At 44.7% G+C, this 26,523-nt stretch overlaps 4 protein-coding genes across 5 annotated transcripts in view; 2 read left to right on the forward strand and 2 right to left on the reverse strand.

Annotated features, from left to right (window-relative positions):
- The window catches only part of LOC126564660 (dolichyl-diphosphooligosaccharide--protein glycosyltransferase subunit 1), a 378,005-nt gene that overhangs the window by 104,634 nt on the left and 246,848 nt on the right, over positions 1-26,523 (forward strand). The gene's annotated exons all lie outside the window — the stretch shown is intronic.
- Positions 1-26,523, reverse strand: part of LOC126564322 (adenylyl cyclase-associated protein 2) — a 195,419-nt gene that overhangs the window by 98,526 nt on the left and 70,370 nt on the right. The window lies entirely within an intron of this gene.
- LOC126563859 (hemicentin-1-like) overlaps positions 1-26,523 on the reverse strand; it is a 174,163-nt gene that overhangs the window by 42,002 nt on the left and 105,638 nt on the right. The gene's annotated exons all lie outside the window — the stretch shown is intronic.
- Positions 23,171-26,523, forward strand: part of LOC126565311 (uncharacterized) — a 378,977-nt gene continuing 375,624 nt past the window's right edge. The window contains exon 1 of the mRNA XM_050222477.1: positions 23,171-23,176. The gene's annotated coding sequence lies outside the window, so the exon portion shown is untranslated. The remainder of the gene's footprint in view (positions 23,177-26,523) is intronic.

Genomic DNA, 26,523 nt, shown 5'->3' on the forward strand with positions numbered 1-26,523 from the left:
TATGAAGCTGAAACTTCTGAAAGCATTCTAACGATTTGGAGACGAAATAACTTACAAGGAATTAGATTCCCTGAACACTGGACGGACAATATAAAACCATATGGGTGGTTTATGAATTGAAATATTAAATGGTGTTTTTATACTTCTGCACAACAATTCGCTGTACCATACATACAATGTGTGGTCAAGCAATATGTTCTTTCTTAGCGGCTTGGAAAAATATAAGATTAATCATATGGTATCAAAGCAATAAAGAAAATGGAAATGAGTCGTTCATTGTACATTTATACAATGGTTAATTCATATAAACGGCAGAGAAAGGGAAGCCATTCGGCTCATACGTTAGGCTCGCGTGTAGGTTCGCTAAGATACCCCAAAATTGTATGCATATGGAAAACTTACATTATTTTTTCACTTGTGTCTCAGATCGTCGGGACTGTCGGGTGCTCCAAAAATGTTCCCCGCAGTTCGACGCAGTCAGTACCGGTTCGGTACATATTATTAGACCCTTAGCTAAGGAATAAGTCTTATAAAAAGTGTGCGTACATGCGTTCGTACGGCATTGCTGTTGTCAGCGTAACATTAGATACAACCATAAATTTAACGCTGGCTTACTTATGCAAAAACAGGCCGACGTTATTTGGCTTCGGGCCCGGGTGTTGGAGTATAGGGCATGAGTAAGCGATATCTGCGACGCGAATGAGCTTGGAGGACAGCAAGCTGTTGGCTTACAAAACAGCAACAGGAAGAAGGTAACTTTTTCGCCCATCCCCAACCGGCGCACACAAACACACACACACACACACACACACATATGCGCCAGCGCTAAGGAAGGCCCATGTGTGCTTTCATTCGATTTTTTTTGCGGGTTCATGGGGTGATGGAGAAGTAATTCCATTTTTCCTAGATTTTATTTTTCAATTACTCAACCGATGCGGTGCTGTCGGCGGCGTATTCATCGTCCTGTATCCACCATAAGTCTTTCCGTTTCAAGGTCGGTTGAATGTGGCAGGAGGGCCGAAGAAGCAAAGCCCAGTTGCATACGGTAAATAGGGGCGGGAATGGTGCGAGAGGTGCGAAGCAGGAAATCCGTATAGAAGAAGCTTGCCGTCGGGAGAGCTTTTACCCAGCGCTTCCGTTGTTTTATTACCGTTCGTTGGAGCGAGTTAGCCACGTGGTGTAGGACGTGTAATGCATATTAAATGATTATTTCATTACCAGCGGACCCCTTTTTCCGGGAAATTTTCATCGCCTTTTTTTCGCCAAGCCATTTTGTTTTAAAAAAGATAAGCACCCAGCTCGTTATACGTAGCCACCCGACCTGACTGGAAGGAAGTCATCGATGAAATGTTGATGGCATTTCATGTTGAAACAAGTGTTGGTAGTTGAATTTATCTTGAACAAAAAAAACACAACCTGTTTGTTCTATCATGATATTTAATTAATTGGACAGTTCACTTGGAACACAATCATAGCGATCCTTGTCAAAGTTCAATCTTTTCAAAGAAAGCGATCGATAATCATACCGTTTATGCATATCGCAGCGAAATTATTGGCATTAAGCGCAGCATTTGTATGTGAAAAAGGGACCATTTTACTGGGTTTCTGCTTCGCTTAAGGCAGTCCCTCTTGCACATATTACTTCGAAACTGTTAACAGAAGTGTATTCGGTGGATTGAAAAAAGGTTCGTTTGATGCAGGTCTTTCGTAACAATTGTTGAAAAATTTAAACCAAAGCAAAGCGCACCGTTCACATCCATCATCATCATCCACATCCATTTCCCGGACCGTAGCAGCAGAATGTAAACATCTTCTGACCCATCCATTTTGGGGCCAAGTGCTGCTAGTGACATGTAATGAAAGTGCTTTCATATTGTCCTATCTTAACGGGGTTTGTTTCAAGGATGCATCTGAAGCTTTCCTTTCACGTTAGGCTTCCGGGAGCTCGTACGGGCGAAAGAAAAACCGATCTACCACTGGTTCAGCACTGGGCAAACATGCGACGACTCCGTCAGCATTTTTCATTGGGATTATTTTCCAAACGGTTGGTGGCTCCTGGTACTGATATGTTTGCCGTGTGAGTTGTTAGCATAGTGGCAAAGAAAGGTAGGTAAAGGGTACAGATGATACCACGAGGCGAGAAAGCGGAATCCATTGTTTTTGCTCCCTGAATGTCGAAATGCAGGGCAAGCGCTGAAGAAACGATTTTTTTTTGTGCTTTGCGCAATCCATTACCAGCAGGTCGGTATTTTGACCGTTTTAATTAAAAGTGTCTTCCGAATCATCCTTCCAGCGCTTGTGCCTGCACGTGTCACGTGGCACGAGAGGGTGAACCATCATCGCTGGAGTCGTCCTACCGTATGTGAAGATTCTTTGGCCGTGTGTGATGGTTCTTTGGTTCATCTTTTAATGGGACACAGAGAAGACGGATGGAAAGAGATGCGTTGCAGTGGAGGATGAAAATTGGATCTACATATGCATTGGTTGTCGGTGGGAAGCAAGAAGATGGTTACGTTTCAAATCGCTACTTGGGAAAGGAGTCTATGCGGAGAAGGCCTGTGAATTTGTCGATGAATGCATAAGTTTAAAATTTTCATCAAGAAATGAGGAGATGAGCGAATGGCACAACGTGATGTAGAAAGAAAAAAAAGAGAAGCAAAACATCAATTGACCGAACGAAAGTAGTCCCTGGTGGTATGGCGTTTCTTCACAAATGCAATCGTTAAGAAGAGTAATGTCATCGCGCTGGGGGCTGAAAGTGTTTTCAAAGAACCATTTGAAGTTATTGACGACCATTGGTGTCCTGATTTGCTCCTGACCCAAAAACTTTTGCCAATTAGTAGTGCGTTGGTAGGTAGGAACGGTTGGTGTTGGCAGCGTTCGACCCCCAAACCGGATCGGATGTTGAGCATTAGTTGCCGCAATCATCATAACTACCAGGCGGTCTGGGCGGCAGTGCGAGGCAAAGCGCACACGAACGAATGATAAATCTCAATCCTGTTCGTGCGGTGATTGCCTCTACCTCGGTGTGCGATTCTCTCGTGCTGGAAAGCATTCTTCAATACGATCGATTTGGAAATCCTTTCTTGGTGAAAGCGATTGCCGAAAATGTCGGACATGCTTTCGCCGCTTGTCATGAATGTAAAGAGCTGAAGCTACCGTAGATAGGGAAAGGAAAAGGAACGATATGAGGTATGTTAAGAAATTTGCATAGATTTATTCCGGAAAAAGTTATTGCCGAAAGGGATTTATGCTGGTTGGTGGAAGTAGGTACGGTAAGTGTATTGCTGGCTATTTGAATCGAAAGTGCGTAATATTTGCTTGCTACTTGTCTGTGGAAATTCGGTTGCAAAAATCAGATTGATGACACTGGATGATATGTGGATCGTACAATGAACGACAGAACGCTTTTACAGGAGTCGACGTACGTATGAAAACATTTGATACTTTGTGCTATTTTCTATGAAATTTATGTATAACAGGTGCTTGTTACTTAGAACCGTTTTCTCTTGGTGTTATTCGGTAATGAGATAATCAGGTTTTTGTACTATTTAATCTGCATAACATTATTCTTATTTGCATACTTCACAGATCTCTTCTCATTCTCAAAAAATGTACGTTTTTTCTTTCCCTTCAAATGCAAAAACCATTGTTTCATCTATGACCGAACTAATTGCAAAGAAACGGTTGTAGCACTAAAAAAAAAAAAAAATTTTGTTAACATAAAAAGCGACCAACCAAAAGCACTGTAAAATGTGAGCACTGGTTTAGATCGGTCATCGGGTTACGGGTTACCCACCGCTGTTTCAGTTAGAGAAAGCTCTTCGTCCAGCAGGCCCTTCATTTTCCGGATCGATGATTTACGCAGACGGTACGAACTTTGTCCGGGTATCCTTTTAGCACACCCGACCCGGCGTGGCTAGCAAGGCTGTACGGAACCGGTAGTTCCTCAATCGAAGCCGGAAATTGTGCAGGGGAAACAGGGTTAAGAAGGTACTTCCTTTTGTCGCTTTATGGGTGAACGGCTGCGATGGCAGTAGAGCGGCAGGTGGAAGCGGTTGGTTGGTGTGCTGTCTGATATGATTTGTAATCTTGTCTACACGTACCATTCCGGTTGTACTCTAGGAACTAGCAAACGAATCGCCGGAATCGGTTCCCGCATTGATTTATTTGTTCCAATCAAGGCGGCTGCTGTAGCCGCACAGCAAAAGGCAAAGTATGGGCTGGATTTGCAAGCTGCGGCCTAGGTTTTTGTTCGAATCTAACGAAGCTTATCGGGAGAGCATAATTTCCCGCTTTTGTCGAACCCAAAGGAGGGGGGGGGGGGTGGGGGGGGGGGGTTACTAGATCTTCTTTAAGGGACTGTTACGGTGAGGCAAGGGGCGTAAAACGGTTCGGGGACACAGGCGAAAACTTTGTTTAAATTTTACGCTCCAAAAGTTGCAGTCTGAACGAACGCACGGATGGACGGATGGACGGGTCGTTGTGGGTTGGGTTTAACACCCGTTGGCCACTGCTGCTGGACCGCATCGACGATACGGTCAGCGTGTATTTCTACCGTCGTAGCTGTTTTGATATCCTGGAGTTCGTGTGTCTTTCGTACTGTACGCCGGACCAGCACAAAAACCAGTGTAATTTATTTGTAGCATTTCAAATGAAGCTCACTGCCAGCATTGGGCGGCTGTTTGTATCTCTGTATCTATCTTGTGTTCGAGCAGGAAGTAATAAGATTTACTCATTGGTTAAAATTCTCACATACCGCCGCTCTCGGCAATTCGCCATCGGTGCCGGACAAGCGTGGATGGACTTCGTAATATGTTCTTTGATCTTGGCAGTATTAACTTATTAATATGATTACTTATCTCTTGGCATTCTTGAGGAGGAGATACGATACGTTGCGGCACAACAAAAAAATCTGACACTTACGTATACGTGAGCATCCTCACTACCTGTCACGCAGAGACACGTGGCTAATCATAACCCATATTTCGCATGCAGGGTGGGCGGAATACGCACACCATGGGAGTGGAAAATGTAATTACATGAACGTGAAGAAACAAGATAAAATACAACAACAACAAAAAACAAGCTAAACTCATCCCGGATCCTCCGACAGCACCGATAAGTTGCTCGTAAAAAGTTCCACTCGCAGGATTCTCACATACACAAACGCAATCCGGATGGTATGTGTATGGGCACTCACATGCAGGTTTCCCTTTTTTGTGTTACTGATCGTGCGTTGATGATGATACTACCGTCGAGATTCTTTCGAGTGGCGGACAGAAAATGTAATAAAAATGTTAACTACGACAAAACTCCTCCCGGTCGTTCTTACCGGAACAGAGAGCCCTTGAGAACAACTTCTCATCAATTTCTTAAGGGGTTTAGGACGATGCGTCGGGAATGCGTCAAAATATGGCATAGTTTCAGATGTGCTGTAAAATAATGCTTGCTCAGTTGGGTGGAAAATGTATTTGGCATGGTATTTGAGTACAGCATTATTGTCGATTATCTGGAACTGAACTGTAAACAACGTAATTGCTTAAACAATTTATTTAATAAGTAATAGCAATTAATGTAGTCTTTTCTCGTTTTAGATTGATGTCTCCGAAAATTGATGTCTTTCTATATGGTGAAAAGATATCAACTACCGACAATTTTCGATACCTTGGTGTTTGATTCAATTCCAGACTGAACTGGAGTACACTGAACTGGGGTACTTCACCCATCTGGTGCAAAAATGCAGTACTTTTACTCAATTTTCTAAGGACAGTCACAGGATTCTGTTAGGGCGCACATCCATCAGACGTCCTGAGACTGTATAAGACAACGGTACTCTTCGTAATGGAATATGGAATCATATGCTTCCATTGGGCATCCAATACGTTGATACTCAAGCTTGAAAGCCTATAGTACCGAGGTCTTAGACTCGCACTAGGGAGCATGAAATCCACACACAACATGTCCCTAGAAGTGGTGACCGGAGTGATGCCGCTCAAACTACGTTTTGAAATGTTGTCGCTTCGCCTTCTAGTCCGTTGTTCAGTATCAAATCCCTTGATAATAGAAAATTTTGAAGCACTTCTAGGGACAGGTTCTAAGAGCGAAATCTTAAATATCTACGAAGATTTTGTTGCCCTACAAGTGCATGCTAGCGCTCCACAGGCATTAAATCGTGCTGCCCTTCCTGAGAAATGCAGTTCCCCTTTAACAACAGATTCCTCGTTGTGCGAGGAAATTAAGACCAAACCAAATGATCTTCGCCCGAAGGTAGTTCCGGACATTTTCATGAACAAGTATGGTCATTTAGACCAAATAAGCCAGTACTACACTGATGGATCATCCTCTGAGGAGGGCACTGGCTTCGGTGTTTTTAGCGAGTCTACCGAAGCTTTTTTCAAGTTGAGGCAGCCATGTAGTGTTTACACCGCAGGACTAGAGCGAGACCTTCGGACTAGTACTTTATCTTCACTGATAGCCTTAGTGCTATTGAAGCACTGAGATCTTCGAAGGCTGTTAAGAGCCAGGATTTCCTCACCATCAAAATCATTCAACTGCTTGGCTCAATGTTCGATAAGGCGTTTAGGGTCTCACTAATTTGGGTGCCTTCTCACTGTGGAATCCCCGGTAATGAGAAGGCAGACTCACTGGCCAAAACAGACGTCAAAGTAGGCGCTTTTTACGACCGACCTATCTCGGCCCAGGAGTTCCTTCGTTTTGCACAGCAACTTTTCCTGTCTCGCTGGCAGAGCATGTGGGAGGCGGATGAACTCGGGCGTTTTCTCTTCTCGATCTCTCCGCAAGTGTCCCTGCGGCCTTGGTTCGATGGGCTCTCTGTAGACCGGGCATTCTTACGAATGATGTCTCGACTGACGCCGAATCATTTTGCGTTGAATGCTCATCTACAGCGTATAACTCTGGCTCAGACAAAAGTGTGTGGCTGCGGTGACGGATTCCACGATGTGGGTCATCTTCTGTGGTCCACATCGGATGAGCCTGTGGTAGTGCCACGGGTGATCCGATGACTGGGCAACAGCACTCGATGGCGATTCCAACACTGCCTTAAAAGGAAGGCAGGCGTTGTCCAAAGTACAGTGTTCTCTACTCCAGTCCAGCTTTGACACATTGAGTTTAACAGCGTTGGCGTCGGGTTCGGGGTATTTGGCGGGTTCAGTCTCGAGAGTAGTGAAGTCGCTTTCACTGCTGCGGGATAGAGCTTGTCGATCATCCTTTGATTGGACGCTGACTAGATTGAGCTTGAAATGTCATTGCTGGACTGCACTGGAGAACACTGTACGCAGACAAATAAATGTTCGTGCTGTCTTAACAATATTTGTTTGTTTGTTACAGTCGAGACCAAACCACAAAGGTCAACAATAGAACGGCCACAACACCACAATAGCCGGAATTCGGATATAACCAAACACCATAAAAACAATAGCCACAACAATAGTACCGGACCATCAAAACTCACATCATCACCATTGCCACAACTATAACTGAGTATGCCCGGGATAAGGCAAAGAATAAGGAGGAAATGCCTTATCAATAAGATCATAAAATTTGTTCAACACAAGCGGTGTTGAAAATACAGCACTGGACCGTCATAAACAATTGTAAATAAATAAATAAACAATAGCAATTAATCTTAATGATTTTTCCTAAAATGTCTTTGACAAAAATGTGATTGGGTTCAACAATATTCCTACTAAATATATAAACTGCACAAAGAAAACTCTATGTCTACCTCTTGTATTTGGCCACCGGAGAGCGATCACAATTTTAGCCCACAGTATGACGCCATGCGACTGGAAACCTTTTTCACAACAAACGCTTGACGCTTTCATTCAGAGGTGTTCTCATTAAATATGTTTTATGCTGCGTTGGGCACTGCAAAACATGCTGCGACACATTTGACTCTCTGCATTCACTCAGCAAACAAACGTCTGATGGCAGGGTTCAAAGTGACTGCAGAGCACGAAGTACGAAGGAGCACATCCTGGGGATCCTGTTTTTATTTCATTTGTATCGTTTGGCAAGTGCTCAGCACCGTTAAGAAGTTGCGTAAGAGGCCAGACCAAGCTGGAAGGGATGATGAATTTATCCACTCAGCAAGCATGAAACGGAGCACGCAGTCAGTTCGGTTCTTCCTTTACGTAGATGAGCGCTTCCCTCCAGGCGAGGAGAATGAAAAAAAAAGCTCAGCAGGAATAAAAACAGCGAACACATTATAGCGTTGTAGTGGCCTGGCACAGGAGGGGGGGGGGGGGGGGGGGGGGGAATACTGTTCTTTTCCATTTTCAAAGCGTGGTGGCAATGGTAGCTTGGTCTATGGTGATCGGTATGTTGAAAGTGGAAGAGCGTTGTTCCAGCGGGCGCTTATCATCCATGGCTCGGCCTATTCCAATGTACAAATTCTCATCCCATTGCAACATTCAGAGCTTTTCGCTCAAGCTTTCTTCCGTAGACACATACACTTGCTTTGCTCATAGAGTGCGCACTCCACGTTTAGTAGCGTAGGATTCGTTGGCGCTGTGTTTATCACTGAGAGGAGGCCACTTCTTAGGATGAAAAGCGCAATAAATAACGAAGGCTCTGGGTCGAATCAGCACCTCCGAGGAAGGAGATAGAAAGAGTAAGAGCGATAGCAGGCGGATGGGAAGAGACGAAGCGTGCAGCGAACGGTTGGTCGATTTCCGTTGGGTAACACTGTCAAAAGGCCAAGAGTTTTGGGATATAGGTGCTTGACGCGTGCGGGGAAAGGTGATTTTTCTTTTCACCAAAGCAAGAACACTTGCAGTGAGTGGGTGGGTATAGGGGGCGGTGGCCTTGTGAGTGTTGTAGAGAAAACTCAGATCGAAAGAAAACACCCATCTTCATAAAATGCGAAGAAAAAAAAAATACACAGCGTTGGGAGGTGCTAGTAGGAGGTCCTCTGGATGGTTGGTGGAGGGTGAGTGTCCTTTTTTTTTTTTGGGTGGTATTGGCTCTCGACACACCACGGGCAGGCGAGATGATATCTGCCAATGGGGAAAGGAAGCAGAAGAGTGGTAAGGTGGGACGTGAGTACATTATCTGGTTGATTGGGATGAGCCAAGCGGATCGCGGGTTGTGGTGTTAGTGGAGAAGGCGCCTTGGTCTTCGATGCGTGATGTTGGGTAATAAATTCTTTCCATAAAGGTGTTCACAGCACGCCACTCGGTGGATTGGGGGGATGGTACGGAAAATCGCCGGAAATCAGTCTCGGTTCAGTGTGTGTGTGTTTGGGTGTATGTGCTCTGGTAAGGTTTTCGTGTTTGAATGTGCGAGATGGTTGGTATTGATGGCATTGTGTAACTTCACTCATCCGCTTTAGCTTCCCGACGACGACGACGAAGACGACGGTGGCTTCACCCGATCGGATCCCGCCCCAAAATGGAAAGGAAGGAAGCAGCCAGATGTCAATAGGATACTGCTCCACGGATACATGAATACAAGAACGCGAACGTCACGCTGGTACGGAAGCAAACAATAGGTTTGCTATGGTAAAACTATGGTAAAGGTAATTTCGCCATGGCCTCGAGAACGAGCGGAAGAAAAATGATAATTCCCTCCCGATCTTTCGATTTCGATGCTTTCGTCTTTCGACTGGTTTCACTTTCACCTGCACGCGTCTCTTTATCTCGACATGAAGACCTACGGCTTCATAGTTGATTGATAAGCCATCACACATTTTCCCCACACACGCGCCGGTGTACCTATTGTTCTGCGCTAGAAGTGCACACGACACGTCTTCAGGCCGGACCAATTCCCACGGTCGGGAGAAAGGTTTTCCTTTTGGCTTTCGAGTTTCCTTTCGTTATCATACTGATGATGTAGCTCCCGATCGTTGAGCCGTTGTGGTTCATTTTTCCGTTTTTTTGCAAGCCGAGGATCGGTGGGGAGGATTACAGGAAAGCTTTGGCGTACATTTGAAATTCTGACTGCTATCGTACGTCAAGTAATGAGTTGGGGGAAATCTTTAATCGCATTTGGGAATGTTAAGCGAAAGACATTCGGGTAATCTTGTAGATATATTTCCCGCTGGCAGGATTACAGCTAATCAATACAGCACAGGGATAATGCAGTATCGTTAAATCCATTTTGTGATAAACGAATGTAATGTAAAGGAAATGTTGGGCTTATAGCAGGTTTTAAAAAGGGAGTTGTTAAGGATTGTACTGTTGTGTACACTTATCAATTGAAATTCAAGATGGACGCTTAAAACAATGTGACGTAACCGCAACCACAAACACTTGTCATAAGAGCAGGTAACACTCAGAGAAATGAGTTTAAAATGTGTGCCTGAAGAATGCAATCCCATTACTAGCATTGGGCATGAACAACAATCTTGAGAAGCAGCGTTGACACCATTCCTCCCCATGTGCGAGGAGGAAACCGAAATGGAAGCCAAATCAAAATTCCTTCCATTTGCTCGTTATCTAAAGCGCCCACAGAACTGTCGGTCGGTCTGTTCGTTACGCTCGCAGTAAAACGATGCAACGATACCGATAGTGGGGCTGCTCTATTCAGCGCTAATGGCAACAATTATCCCGCCTAATGGTGTTCCACTTTGATTCCGCAGCACCAATTACTCCCATTTTAATAACTTCATCAAATTCAACGCCAAACAACGGTGCACCGCACCCCGGCACCGGACTGCGATCGAGTGCGGGCTGTCCTCATAATCTTGTAAAACAATGGAGACGTTTTATTCAATCATTAGTGGGCGCTGGGGTTGGACAACGGGTGAGCAAATTCATAGTAGTACCCCATTTTCCACACTCCCACGGTGTATGTATTTTGTGTTTGTGTGTGTGTGTTTGTGAAGAAGAAGGAAGCCATTCTCTTGCGAGCTGAGAGAAACTGCCGGGAAAAATAGTGCACAGCGTACGGTTCTTTAGTTATGTATGCATCGTCAAGTATCTGGCCACTACACCTGTTCAGAGCGGTGCGCCCAGCATGGAACCGAGGATGTGTGAATGCTATGGTTGGTGATGATGCAGTTGCCATTGGAGTGCAATTGCCGACGCCTAAACTGAAGAAAAGTGCTCTTGCGAGGTGTTTCTGCGCCGTGGTTCATGGCTATTCCGCGTTTAATACCATGCTAAGAGCTTCTCTGTAGAGCCGTTTTTCATTAATGCTGCCTGTATACGTGTGATGCCATTATGCACCATGCATCAGACGGAATGAAGGACGGATTAATGTGCAATGGAGATGGGTCGTGTAGTACGTGAAAAGAAATGATGTCATAGTTTAGCGGGAGTGTCACTAATAAAGGAGCCGTGTGGCTTGCTGAAGTGTCGCCTTTTTTATTTCGTTTGAGTGTTGGATTAAACAAAAAACTGCACTACACAAGAACGAGTGGATGCAAACTAGGGTATAATTACGAGCAACGGTCGAATGCGACGCGTTAATCATTTCCTGCTTGTGTATATATTTAAAAAATCGATCAATATACCCTATTTGTATGTTTTAGTATAGAAATGGCTGAATGTACGGCTGTACGTATCGGACTGAAGCAATTCAAACGACCGGAAGCATAGCGCAATTATTATTTATTGGTTGAAACACACATGGTAGCAGTTTCTCGTAGAGGTTATTTCACTTTCATAATGATTAACGGTTCTGGCGAGGATATATTAAGATATTTCTCGGTATAACATCAAATCCAAAGCTTCATGATTGATCTGTACACCATTGATCACTAATAAGGGGGAATTTCACCCATTTCACAGTGTCAACAGTGTTAACATTCCTTACCGATGGGAATTTGTTTGTGAAAGCTTTCATCAAAGGCTTAACACGCATGAGATGTGTAAGCAAATACAGCAACTTTCCATAAAAAAAACCAACCCATGTAATAGGGCAGTAGGTGTCCGCTTAAACCAAACGGCCCCTACCAAACTGGTGATGCTGGAGAGAAACATTCGAACGTGCCACGGGCTGTTCATAATAATAAAGTATCTCATAATATGATTATTATATGGTGGCATTAAATTTCAATTTTTCCTTCTAGTTTATTACTTTCGCTTCCTCCTATTAGCAAGGCTACCGTTGGAATAAGGCACCGTCGAAGGAAATTATGTCGTCGTATATGGTTTATGCGATCGAATGGAAACTTTCGCCAGTAGCAGCGAAGGAAGGAGGGCTGGCGAGATGGCGGGATGGTCACACGGTGGAATGATTCACCTTGCAAACGAGCCGAAACACGACATTCCATAAGACACATGATCTGGTTTCCTTCGCCGTTAAGTCAAAAAGCGTCGGTTCTCTCCGAAATTCCCTCGCACAAGCTCGTCTGCTGCTCGTATACTTGTCTGCTTCAACCCAGGTATTTCAGCATCGGAGGTACGGCTCGGGTCATGTCACCGTTTTGCTAGACCCAAACGTGCTCGCGTCATAACTGCTAGAGCGAAGGAAGAGGAACAGGAACTTTATAGTACGAATTAATGTTAACCACCGAAACGGCGAATGCGCCATGCCAGCGATAGGTTGCTACCCGCTGTTTTGCTGGCTCAAATTACACACTATTTTAATACGCGTGTTCGCGCTTGATGTTGGTGTAATGCTAACGTCGGCAAGCTCAAGTATGTTAACACATTAACCTCCCTTCTTGGGTGGTTTGTTCGATGGTGGAACTGGTTGGAGAGATGTGTGTTTCTTTTTGGTTACGAATAAAAATGATGGTTGTTTCTGTGTCCATCATTTCTATTTTACGACCCCTACAGATCCGTACAGTGTTTATGCGCATGCTGTGTGTGTGTGTGGTTGGAGGGGTTAGATAATCGTAATACATTGTTTCAAATTTAGAATGGACATAAAGCAAGCTCCCAGGATCATTTCGTATTGATCTAACATGGGGGCACGGGTTTATTTGGAAAATAATTTGTGTCACCATGCATCACTGCCAAACCCCACATTTATGCTCCAGTTCTGTTCAACGGTGGACACGTGTCGAGTGGCAGAGAGGTGAGTAAGTGAGGAGCTTTCAAAATGTAAAGCTACACTTTGTTTACTTCATTACATTACTGCGCCAGTGTATTACCGAGCGGAGTTACTCGTAGTTGGACGCTTTCAATTCTTACCTAACGGAAAACTTTAATGCCAAGCATGGTGAGGTAGATTCTGCGTGAAAAGGTAGTAAAATGAGTCGAGTAATTGAGCGAACCTTCCCTGTCAGCAGCAGCAGCTCGGGCTAGTGTCGTTGGTGTCGGTGCGGGCAAACTTTTAATAGAAATAATTTTTGCGAGAAAACTAATGAAAATTATGGAAATTCTTCGTTCATTAGCATTAATGGAACGAAATTAAGTTCGGCAGTGCAGTTTGCGTGGTGCAGTGAAAGGGGTCTTTGAGGTTTTTCCCAAAAAATAAAAAATAAAACCCAAAAAAACCCCGAATCCTGGGGGCCACCTTGGTGGGTCCGTTAACGTCACTTACTGTTCAACGTTGTATTTGATGGTTGTAATGGCAGCAAGTGTACTGGCTGCAGTGAGACATCTTGTCATGGGTATTTCTATGTGTTTGGTTCGGAGATGCCTTCCGTTTTGCCTTCCGGCAAACCATATCGTGTCAGAACGTTTCGCCCATCCAGCCCAACAATTGTGTCATTTGCTGCTGCACTAGGTGCAACGATTCCAATGCAAAGCAGAGCAAGAATCTGTTCGTTCGCTTGTTCGGTGTTCCGCCTGTTTATGAATGTGTAAATTAATTTTTATTATACATTTTTTTCTTTTTCCCCACTTGCAGCTGCACCGTGAGCGTGCGATTCTGTTTCGGAAATGCAACTTGAACGGCAAAGTCAGGTCTGTGGATCAAGTGGCAGCAGCATCACAATCACCATCATCAGGAAGAGCAGCAGTCAAAGCAGAAGAAGTGCAAAACCGGAACATCCGGAAAAGCTTGTGGCAAGACCAGTCGATCCCAAGCGAAATGGTGGTAATGTAGTTCGAATAGCACCACCACGAACGGCCTCCTCACACCCACTGGCCGGCCCACGGTGTGAGAGTAATAATGGTGGAATAAAAGAATTTAATTTTAACTTGTGCTCCTCATTCCTAGTAGAGCTTTGCCAGCTGGGAATGGAGCCGTACAAGCGTCTGTACGTAAGGAACAAAAGAAGGATGCGTTGGGAGAGCGGGAGATGAAACATGTGACCGATGGAACGTCTGACCAGCCGAGCGCGGTTGAGCAGGGAAATGAAAGAAAAGTGCAATTTCCAGTTGGGAAACTTATTTAAACATCTCGGGAGATAACTTTTTATCCTGTTACACTGGCTGGTACGAGCCACCAGCCACCGCGGGCACAAGTGGGGTGGATTTCCGGTTTCTTTGCCTTTTGTTTCCTGTTCCACGTGAGAAACGTGGCGAAGCGGGTCGCTGGGTAGGGTAAAGGGACGAGGTTTAGTTAACACGTACGTGCCATGCCCGGCGATGCTGTTCAGGCGGTTCCGGCTTCCGGTTCCGACGTTCGGTACACTGTTTGCTTTGAGTGTCCTCTGTCGGCGAGTATCGAATGTGGAGACTAGCGAGTGGCTGTACCGTTGCTAACGATATCGTTAGCGCTTCAATTCCCGCTGCGAGTGCTGGAGTGCGAGGTAGAGCAAACGTGCTAAAGGTTAGTCGTTTAATTGAGTAATGGTGTGAACAGTTAAGCAGTCGCAACATAACGAGCCTGGCCGCAGAAACGTACTCGTAAGGAGGAGATGTGCCACCACCGGGTATTATGGCTCGGTTGGATATAAAAACGAAACGACATGCGATGATAAGCATGGGAAGATGCTGTGGCATCGGGTGAAAAGGTTGTTGATGTTGATGGATGATAAGAACTATGTGATATGAAAATTACAGAAAACTTTCGTCCTACTCGCGAGCGTGGACATTCCACCGACTCGGGTTCGGTTTTTGATGAGTGGCGTGAAGAGAAAAATATAGTCATAAAATAATTGCACATGGTCATGATGGGCTTCCCGAAACTGATCGCAACCAGCATCCAAGGTTTACGTAGGATTTCCCGCAAGTCTGTGTGTGTGTGTGAGTGTGATAAGAAAAAGCGAGCTCGGAGGAAGCCGCCGAAGAATGCATGCTCCCGAGACTGAAGTCAGCGCGTCAGTTGCCCAGGAAGATTTATTACCATCCCGATGGTTGAAGCGAATCGCGAAGTTCGTATGACTAAAGTTTTGCCCAAACGAAAGTAGTGGTGCGGCATCGCGTAAACTACGCCAAAACTTGCGTCGCAATAAAATGATAAATGAGAGCTATCCAATCACCACCATCCCCATCATGGCTGCTTACCATCATCATCATTATCATCATCATGGTCCTCGTCCTCATCCATACACTTCTCGGTGCTCAGTGTTGTCACCTTATTGACGATAGCGCAACGTTAGTATCGGTAAGGAAAAGCGCGATTGCGTTGCACCGCAGGAATACGGCTCGAGATTGTAAGGTCTCGCAAGATCAGCATAGGGAAGACGGACTGGAAAGCTGGAAGCAAGTTCTCGGGATGACGGAAGCTGGCGTTGTAAAGTTTGAGGTTCTGATATTGATTTCATGTTCTGTCTTTTTCGTCTATGTCTATTGCTTTCCGCCGTGGAAAAAAGAGCACGAGAATCCGAAATAATGTTAGCGAAAAAGCAAGACAGAATACTAATGAAAGTTTACCATTTGCTTCAAAGTTTTCCATCTCTAGCAGGTGGCGTGAGACAGGAGAATTGGTTGGTTGGTTTCGATGGATTTCGTCCCAGGGTAGCCACACAGAGCGGAAGCGTCTCCATCACCACGTTCAGGTTATGCTATTAATTTTCCTTCACTTGAAAGTTTAATACCAATACAGTGCTTTTGGGTACATCCATTCCCTCGTCGTGGCGCGAATCTTTCCCCTGTAAGCGGTCCCGAAAAATACAAAGCCAGATTCACCACGGGTAGATAGCTATGCCGATAGTCTGGGTAATAAACACTCAATCGCTGTGTACTTTGCACTTTTAGGTCGGCTTTCGCAGTGCCGACGAGCGGTAATGGGAAGGCTTCTGCAACTCTGTCGCCGGTGCGAACTCTGGCAATAGCTCTTGATGCCTTTGGCAATAAAATTTGAAAACTTACGCTTCAACGCAACGCTTCGGTTGCAGTGGTTTCTGGGCACAGTCAGCTAGGGTGAAGCGGGATCGATTGGATCGTTAATTATGGTGAAGTTTTCGCGAATGCACTAGCGATAGTTGCACTTGACATTCGTCACAACGCTCGCAACCCGACAAATGTTCAAACAGTGCAGGCACTCTCTCACTGTATTACGGTTACATTGACTGCAAAAGGTTCTTACTGGTACACCATTATCGTACCCGTGCAAATGGTAACTTTATGGGAAAGAAGATTTTGGTTACTTGGTACGCGACGGAACGAGGGACGTGTTTTAGAATGTTGCATTAACCTAAGTCATATAATAAAAACAATGTCAATGTTGAAAGTTTCCTACGCAGCAAAGCTGTACCGAAATTGAAACATTTTCCCTTGGACAATCACGACGCGCTCGTTTTCAATCAGATTCGCAGGTACAATTCTTTGGGCGAACAAACGCAATTCTATTTGATAAAGCGAAAGGCCAAACAGAATACGGAAAGACCGACTTTTGGCTCTTTGATCTGTTTGCCAACGAATCGAAATAAGCAACATTTGAAGGCTTCGCCGGCAGTCGTCGTTAGTAGAACGGCTGCCAAAAACTCGATCCACACGCGAAATGACTGACAGTTTGCCCGGCGGTGGCAAAGCCACCGAGCAAAAAACTTATTCCGAACATTTAATTTGATCTCTTACCTTGCCGTTTTGGGTGGAGGTGAAGTTATCTGCCAGCCCTGACTCCGGCCACCAGAAAGTTGTGACAGTGAGTGTGACAGACACTTTTCCACTTTCAGCGGGAAAGAGGTTTGAAGGATGAAGGTTGTGTGCGCTGCTGAGAAACCAGCACCAGCAGTCATATGACGCGACAGTTTTAGGTTACGATTTGTCGTTAGCTGGGTGCAGTTTGGGGTTTGTGGAGGAAAGCGTTTAAGATGAAATGGGGGGAAAAGGTTTTCCGGCGAAGTGAAAGATGCGTTTGTTTGCGTCGTGCACCATGGAAACCGGCAACTAAATGTTAGATAGTGTATTGGATTCGTTTACGCTTTTTTTAGGAGGGGGGGGGATGGGAGAAAGGGGGGGGGGAGGGTGTAGATGTGAGTTCCACCGCTATCTACACCACAGCATATTCGCTATTCGGATGGATACCAGAGGTTGGGTGAGTTGATTGTTATCCTCGAATAAATTCAACAAACTTTAGGGTCTCAACTTCCTATTCTGAGCAACGTGCGAAAACAGATCCTTGTGTCTAGGCAGCCAGTCGAGTTTTGTTACCGCGGCCATTATCTGAGGAGGCTTCAGCCGATTCTAGTTTGGGTTCATCCACTACAATATCCCGCTATTGCGGTGGTTTCGCTTTCAAAGTAAACAAACTTTAGCTTTTGAGCCACTTGAAAAGCCAATTTGTCGACAGGTTTATCAATAAATGAGTGGTAGCGGGTTTTTGCTGGACAGGTTAGCTGCACGGTTCTGTTGAGCAGAGCTCCCCTCGGAATGTGACGGAGAGAGTCAGTTCTCTGTCACGTTTCAGGCAGGTCGAAAGAAAAGTTCCGATTTCGGTTAAGTGTTTTACCTTACAATTTAAGCAAAGGTAGACGAACTAGGTTCGTTGAAAAGCGTCCTGCAAAGCCACGCGGACAATTGCATTCGAATGTCGGCAAAATGTATGAATGCACCGTGCTCTAGTTGGCTGAATTGTAGGCAACAAACCGGGTAGCACTTTACCAGAAGGCTTTTTGACTCGCGTTTTTGGAAAGAACCTCCCTTCACACGCCATTTTCCATTGCACAATATACAAACGGTAAGCAACGGTGCAGAGCGTGGACAACCATAGTCAGTACCTGATGCTTTAGATTTCAAATGGTGCGGCAAATTTTTATAAGGAACCCGTTACCTTACTGGGCAAGATGGCAGCGAGAGCAAAAATCCAACACTTTTGCCACACAGCTACGCTGCAGCGCATGTACGTAAATAAACAAAGCTTGAGTTTGGGGGGGGGAAAAAGTCTTATTTTGGTGAAAAGCGATTTTGTTCACAGGCGCTTTTAACTCAGCTAAGACATTTCGTTCATTGCAGTCCGTACGCTTACAATGGCTTTTGGCTAGCGGGCGCTGGAGTTGAAATTGCACTGCAAAAATTGTACTCGAAATGGTGTGCTCTTGACTGAAGTGGGGGGCACAAATTTGAACGTTAAATGCACATATAATGGAGCTGGCTGCCCAATTGTGTGGATGCTGCACAGCGAAACGGACTGCACGCTGCACGCTGCTTTATCCGTTTCGGCACTACAGTGGATCTCTACTGTTGAAGCTGGACTTTATGCTTTTATTATATGTTTCAATCCCGGTATTTGGTGTTTTTTTTGTTTTGCTGCACTTCACTTTGCAGAACATAATTCTATTAAATTTCATTTACCGCTTACCGTTCTCGCTATCGTGCTTTTTGTTCGACGGTGGTTTTTGGGCTGGGAGTTAAAGTGAAGTTTTTCGAGTTGCTGGATAAAAGAAATATTCTCTTTGGAAGTGATTTTTTTCCTCCCCATATTCCTCAACTGTGCATATCTTCAGAACAGTGCAGTATCTTCAGTGGTGAAACTTGTGTGAAAAGTTGCATAAAGTGAAATGAAATGGAAAAAAAATGCTCACCGGTGCAGAAGATATAGCCTGGGAAGAAAAGTGCATGCCACGGGGAGGACACAACATCCGCATGTCGGGTTGCTACATGTTTTTGCGTAATTGAATCAAACTTTTCAACATTCAAACCAGTGGCGACATATTGCTTGTTTGAAGGCGTTTGGAAATCAATACGAGAGAGCCAAAAGAGAACGTCAAACCAAACCTTCTCCATGCACTGCGACTCGAGCTTGCTAAAATGATGATGAAGGTACCATGAAGGCCTTCGTGCAGATGTAAGAACAGCCGGTTGTTGCTTTACAAACAACCCATTTCAGAATGTGCTTGCGGGATGTGGAATGCATAATAAATATAGAGATCTCGGAAGATCTTTGCGCTGATGCTAAATCCCAACGTGTGCCGCCGGTAGCTTCATCCTTTCGGCTTTCTCGTTATGGAGCAACGAGATTCGGTTGCTTCTCTTATTACGCAGAAAGTGTATGCAGGAACAGCACGTAGAAACACAATTCTGACGGGGGAGGGGCTTGCTGTTGCGTTAATTAAATTTTTAGTTTTATCACAACGCAGCGAGCGGATGGCCGAACAGGAACCAGAGGCAACGGAAAGCGATACAGTTTGGTTTCAGTTTGAGTTTCGTTTCCGGCGTCCGATGTCTCTAACAGCAGACCGATACTGAGAGCTTTCGGAAATAAGAAGCTTACTGGTTTGTTCTCTACACATTTTCTTCTCGAAGCGAAACAACGCAAAGTTCTGCCAGGCAGTGATATAATGAGTAAAATTGTGGTAGAATAGGAGGTTGTTTAGGATGGGTTTTGTCGATTCATCATCATGTTACGGAGCGTTAAGTGCATGACACGCCCTTGACCTCTTTATCATTTAGAAGCCAAGGGCTGCTCATAGTGACAGCACAACAAGTTGCCAAATACACTGCTCAGCAGTAATAGAGTTAACCTTCGCTGCACGTTCACTGAAACCCTTCTCCATTTGTAGCAGAAAAGGGAATAGAATTAATTTGTTAGCGAGGACCACTTCCAACCGAGTTAGTTCGTGAAATGATTGAGTTGTTAAGATAATAATATGCTCTATTAAAAACCATGACAACAATATGCGCTCGTTCTAAGGGTAGCGTGGCCCTCCATCTTGCCTAGCTTACAGGATCCAGGATGCTTATATCTACCGGAATGTCCGGCGTCTAACGTGCCACGTGGGCAGTAATGCTCAGGATCCTCAAAACCAACGACCAGCGGGAAGTCGTAGTGTGAGGCATGTTCACGTGAGGTAGAAAACAAACATCGGAACGGGAAAATAACATTGTATACATTCAGCCAAGGCAATAGGTACACGTTAATGAATGAATAACGTAAAGGATCGGGACGTGAAACACGCGACCCCCCTTAGAAAAACCATTTTCCTCCATCGGGGGGTTCGGAGGTTCGAACATTGACTAGGACGAACCGTACCCGGTTATGGCCGGTTCATTAGACACGGAAAAAAAGCACACTGAGGTGTTATTTGTAAGAGCACTTATTAAAGTTGGTCGTTTGTTGGTCGACAAGAAAGGTATCGCAGCGTCACTACACCGCAAAATGCTTGGAAGTGGGGAAAGTTCCAGCCGGTTGAAGTTAGCGTGACATTTGCGTCATGTACATGGAAGTAGCAACACAACACGCACTTTCCATAAATCAAATATTTCTTCACAGGAACAGCATGGTTTTTGGTGGGTTGCAGGGTTTTCCCACACTTACCACTGGAAGCGGGAACTTTCGATCAACGAGGCATGGCAATCCAATGCTCTCTATTGGTGGTATGGAAACCACCTCACACAGTGCGAAGTACTCATGCTCCATGCGGTTCAACATCCGTGAACGAGGATGTTTTCCTTTGCATAGGCACACTGTTCCTTCCGTTGGCTCGTTTCGTTTACACTTGAACAAAAATGGAGGGGGAATGGTTTTTCATTTTTGGTTTTTGGTTTTCCATTTTTCGCATGGCGGCGTAGGCGGGCTGGAAATCAATTTCCGTACCGCGCAACTGTACACGAACCATAAGGATTTCATCTGTGAGCTGTTCGTGCAAAAGGAAAGCAACGGTGGGGAACGACGTGCGGAACTGCGGCGGGAACTTTTGTCTCTTAGGCATGAGGGTTCGATGCAAATGAACTGCTGCGGTACTTCGGCGCTGCTGGCATACGGTCCCGGTACCCGGTGCCTTAAGTCTGATGTGAGGATATTAAAAGCATATGTTTAGGATGTGCGTGTTTCGTGCAGAAAGCAGGAAAGCACTTGGGAAGCGTTTTCGTTGCAAAAAGCTAGCTACCTCCGTGGGTCGGTTCCGGGATGACCCGAGCCAAAAAACCGGGAAGTGCAATGAAAAACATCCTGTCTTCCCATTTATTACACGAATGACACATAACCACATAAATCTATTCGTTTTACTTTTGTGTGAAATTTACTGCCAACCATGCCCGTTAGTACAGAAAGCGCACAGTATGAGCTTTACAAGCAGTGCGAGAGAGCGTTATTACGGCTGCTGTTACAAGAGATTCACCGATTGTTGGAGGTTTTTTGTGTGTCGGGACCCAAAACAAGTCGATGACGGTCATCTTTGGTGGGCAAAAATGAGTGTCTTAAATTGTCCACCGCAGGATGACGTTTGGTTGGGTTTCGTGATTTTCCGTTTGGCTTTCGGTACTTTAGATTTTCCATTTAAATGTTAGTACGACCTAACGAAGGAGGTGTATGAAAAGATTTTATAAAGAAATAAAAAACGAAATATAGAACAAAAACACACACAAAAACCAGTCATATCTAACAGCTTCTGCCGCTTTGTCGGATGACTTTTAGCTCAAAGCACAAACCTCACTGATAGTATTTGCTGTTCAAAGGCCACGCGTAGTGGCTTCGGCTTTGTGATTTATTAGCTCAGGGTTGCTCGAGAGAGGAGTGTAACAACTTTCGCAGATTTCATTTCTCACACTTACGGGGGGAAAAAAATTTGATTCCAGTTCTTTGTCTCCAAAAGGATATGAGGGTGGCTTGCAAGTAAGAAACAGCTCATACCCACTCGGGAAACAAAGAAAAAGCAAAGAATATGATAAAAAATATTATTTCATGCTGCTTCTGTGTATGTTGTGTGTGTGTGTGTGTGTTGGTAAATATTCCTTAGACAGGACAATCGTCGGAGGGATCAAACGATAGGAAGATTTTATTATCATGTTGCATTAGCGAAAATATGGTTTATGGACATAAAATTTTGCCCTGTAACGAGGACAAGTAGGAGCTTTTTTATGACGCTTCATCAAATGATTCATTCCTTCCGTTCACACCGCGCCCCGAGTGCCTGCCGGTCGGCCGGACTCAAACTGACAGGAGAAGCTACACTGTACCATCTTGTACGCCGACAAGCCGTAAAATGGGCTTTTGTTCGGTCAATTTTGTGCCAGTATTTGTAGAAATGGTACGCCACGATGCGATCTTTCCGGCCTTCCGCCGAGAGTGCTTTTCGGGTGAGATTTGAAATGTCTGGCGTATTTTGTCGCTAGAAATGTAACATTTCGTGCTATAGTCGAAGGATTACAAATGTTGAGATCATATTTTATATGTATGTTGGTGGAATGCGAATACACAAAAGCACCCCCTGCCCCAAACAAAACCGGAAGAGGAATTTTGTTCGTCTTTGAAGAAGCGTTAGTGTGCAGAGTGCAGCTTATAGTAGGTGCCTTTGGCGAGAGCGCGCCTAGTAATCAGCGATGGAAGATATAGCTAAAAGTGCTTTTACAGTAGTATTGAGAGAGAGAGAGAGAGAGAGAGAGAGAGAGAGAGAGAGATTTGTTTGGAAAGATGATAAAATTATGGTTCAGTTGTTAGATTACGCCTCGCTTTGTTTTTTTTTATAGCTGCTGCTTGCACAAAAGTAAATTTCTGACTTGAATGAGCATGAAACATGTATGATTTGTAAATCAATTTGCAGAAAATTGACACAGGACAATACGTGAGGCGTATTAAAAGAGGACTACATCAACCAGCCCGTTTGTATTGCGAAAATGCATTTTAAAGGTACAAAAGTTAGGGCGTTTTCAATTCGTTTTGTGCCAAATTAAAAAAAAGAAAGCCTCTGAAACACAATGAAAAAACCAAACATCATAACAGCGTCTCAACATTCCGTGAAAGGATTGTTTTTATTTCTTCTATAACTACTTTTAAATTAGATCACAGCACGACTTTCCTGTGCGCTCCCCAAAAAGGGCAGCGAAAGAAAAGAAAATGGTAGCACTTCTAGCGCAGCAAGTCCAGCCGAGAGTGCAAATCGAATGTAGAGAAGAGAAGCATGTACGATCTAAAGTGGGCAAACGAAGCTAATACACCCTTTGCTCATACCTAGTGTTTGCCGTAAAAGGAATGTCCATGAGCCGAAACTGTAGCATGACGTGGCTACGAAAGAAAAACACATACCTTCACTGTATGCCGAACACACGCTGCCTCTATGAAGCCAATGGTACACTGTTTTCTAACGCGCGTGCATAACTCTTCGTCCGTCGCTGGTATGGAAGAAAGTAAAGGGCTGCTTTCGGCTGGTGTGGCCCCACGTATGAGTTGGGTCAATTATCCCGATCCAGTGCGAGGCGGCGGGAACCGACACGCAAGAAGGTAAGACGTGCTAGAAATATGCCATAGGAGCTTGTGTTGGAGGTGTTGGAAGGGGAAGTAGGGTGAAGCAAAACAAAACTCGTACACCGTCTTGCAGTCGTTCTGGTGGGCGTCTGTGGCTTTTATTTCCATCATTTTACCTCCATCGTAGATATAAATACTGGTCATTGAAAGATCTTATAGTAAGATTTTCCAAAGCACCAGAACAACGCTGTTTCAGTGAAAGGGTTTGCTCCATAATCGCGCCAATTGCCATCCGTCCGATGGCAGTGCATGTAAGCGACGGTAAAGCGACGTCCCAACGGAAAGATCACCCACAATGGGTTGATCGGGTTTGGTCTGCGGTACATAGCCATGTGCGGTACGTCGCATTTACCGTCCGTGGAATGGGACCGTGGAGGGAAATTGGAAGCATAAGATTGAAAAGAATTGAACCATTAACTTAAAACTGGTCCATTTTAAAAGGCACCGAACGATACGATTCTTTTCGTCTTTCGTTTGTGCAACTATGTACCAATGCATTAGGTGGTATCCGGGCGAACGTGTCTGCATACCGTTCTTCCAGGACAGAATTCTTTCGATGGTACTGCTTTCTTGTCTATAAGAAGCTAAAATTGGAGACAGCATTTTTGTAAGTTTATTTCAAGCTCATTTAATTTCCAAAGCTACTACAATACGGATGATGAAATATTTAATTTCACTTACATTCACGGGAAGTATTCGTTAATGTAAATTTGAATATTGCCAATAATTAACTCCAAAGCGAAACATTACAAACATCAAACGTATCGATTGCAAACGTAAGCCAAAGGTATTCAGTATTGCTTTTTGCTGTTATTGTTGATAAGATATGCAAGAAACATGTGTTTCTCGGCCCACAACGGTGCGACAGAAGAAAGGACAGATTACCAGTCGAAATGAAAATAAATTCCCTAAACATCAAAGTGTTGAAGTGTAGTTTCTGCATCGTTGGTGTACCGTGAAGAGCCCGGAGCGCAGAGGAAAAGGCAGGCAGTATTGGATATAATCATTCTTGCTTTGGATAAATTTATAACCCCTTGGTTTCCATTTCCCATTTGTCTCGGCAGGAATGGATCGAAGCAGGAAAAACGGATTTTCACCCGGTAGCAATTGGAAGGAACGATGATTTTTTTCTTCTGTTCAGCTTACCTGCTTTGGAGCAGTAAAAAAAAATGTTCATGAAACTATTTTGTCGTGTGTTTGTGTGTTTCATGGTGACATTTTCCGGCAGTGGCCCATCTCCCCCTCCGTGTGTGCGTTCTCCGAATGCCTTTCTTGATTGGTCCGGAAAAAAAGGGGGGAAAAGTTCTTGAGATTTTTCCTACCCTGCACCATCTCATCCATCGGAATGGATGAGCGTCGTACGCATGCATAGCGCCATCAGACAGTCACAGTCCTGTCTGCTATAAAGCTGATCGTATTATGTCATTAAGAGAGGGACAGCCCGAGTGGCAAGCAGCAGGCAACAGAACAAATGGCAAACGTCGAGTGTGCCTGTCTGCCAAGCGATTGCAACGATTTGCCTCGGAAGCAGCAGCGGAATGCTCTGGAACAAAACGATCGAAGGTGGCAAGAGAGCTGCCGAACGGTACGGGGTATAAAAATATAAGGCAAAATACCGAGCAAAAGAATGCAATGTTTAGATAAACATCGTTCCCGTCCATCGTTCGGTCCACCATGCATTGCACCCGGAGATGATGGTACAGTTTTGCTGGTGCTTGAATTTCGATGCACACTCGAAACGCGTTCGAACGAGAGCCAATGAAAGAGCGACATCATTACTTGGTGCGTCTGTTCACTGCATGCATGTATTGGGATGCATTTCAAAGAGAATGGATTCCTACATCCCGACGACACCTACAAACCCCTTTCGCCCGGTGGTGGCACATTTTTGAATGCATCCTAGGCAAGCCAGGAAGGATCGTTTGGCTTTGCAAATAGTTGCGCCCAGTCCTGGTACTCGGAGGCAAAACTGTTTGCCAGTACTAAAAATGGCGAAATAGATTATTCGCTCGTTTCCATGTCGGATACTTTGCATTCGCCACCCTTACCAACTCCAGCATACTTCTCCGTGTACTCGCGTGTACTGTGGAATTGGACTTTTTTCAAAAGGACCGTCTGGCCGGAAGAGAGCAAAGAAAACCCCAATGGCAACTCTCGATTTGCTTGCTTGTACGCCTTTCGGATCGGGTGTGTTATAGTTTTTCGTTTACGTATTTTTCCTATCGACACATAAATAGTTATGAGAAGATGCATTCAATAAAGTGTTAGATTTTATTCCGACTCGTTCGTTTCGAATAGAACAGACCTGAGTTTGAGGGAGTTGGTGAGCGGACGTGAAGTATGCAGAACCAAAATCCTAACAGTGAACTTCGTTCCCTATCAGAGCAATAAGTGTTTGCGAACGATAGGAGAATGCCAATAGGAGGTGAGCCTGAAATGGCTACAAGTCGTGGTGTGCATGTGGGTTGCAAGTTGCTGCACGAACGCTTGCATCGGTCCTGGTGGCACTGATTCTGGCTTGGTTCTGCAAACACAGAAGCAATTCTGCACAGCACCGCCTGCCGCAATGCTAGACTTTGGGCTGGGACACTTTGACATTGGGGCAATCTGCTTGGATCGTTGCTGATGTTGGCGCGTTTGCCACCAACCGTAACTCGAGGTCCGTAGCGAGATTAGAATGGTTAAATATTTATACCCATTCTCCAGATTAGGTCGTGCGGTAAAGTGCGATAGCCGTTGTCGATAGTTTAAATTAATACGCTTTATCAGATTGAACTTCCGGAACGTTTGAATCGTTTTGCCGGCAGACGACGACAATTTGAGGGTTAGGTCGTGAATATTATTTCGTTGTTTTGAGGTTTGCCTTTCGATCGGTTCGTGGCGGAATTGTAGAAAGGTGCATGCAACGGATATACTGGAAATGATAGGAAGAGGATCGTTTGCAAGTATAAAACGAGCACTAAGGTGTGTACGTCCGTGTGTGTGTGTGGATTTATGGTTAAGCAATTGTTTCATATTTCTTTTCCATATCGTTCAGGTATGTTTTTAGCATTTTAAAAGCATTTAAAATGCATAATCTTTTGTTTTATGCTA

The sequence above is a fragment of the Anopheles maculipalpis genome, chromosome 3RL, assembly GCF_943734695.1.
Source record: "Anopheles maculipalpis chromosome 3RL, idAnoMacuDA_375_x, whole genome shotgun sequence".
In the NCBI taxonomy this organism is placed as follows: domain Eukaryota; kingdom Metazoa; phylum Arthropoda; class Insecta; order Diptera; family Culicidae; genus Anopheles; species Anopheles maculipalpis.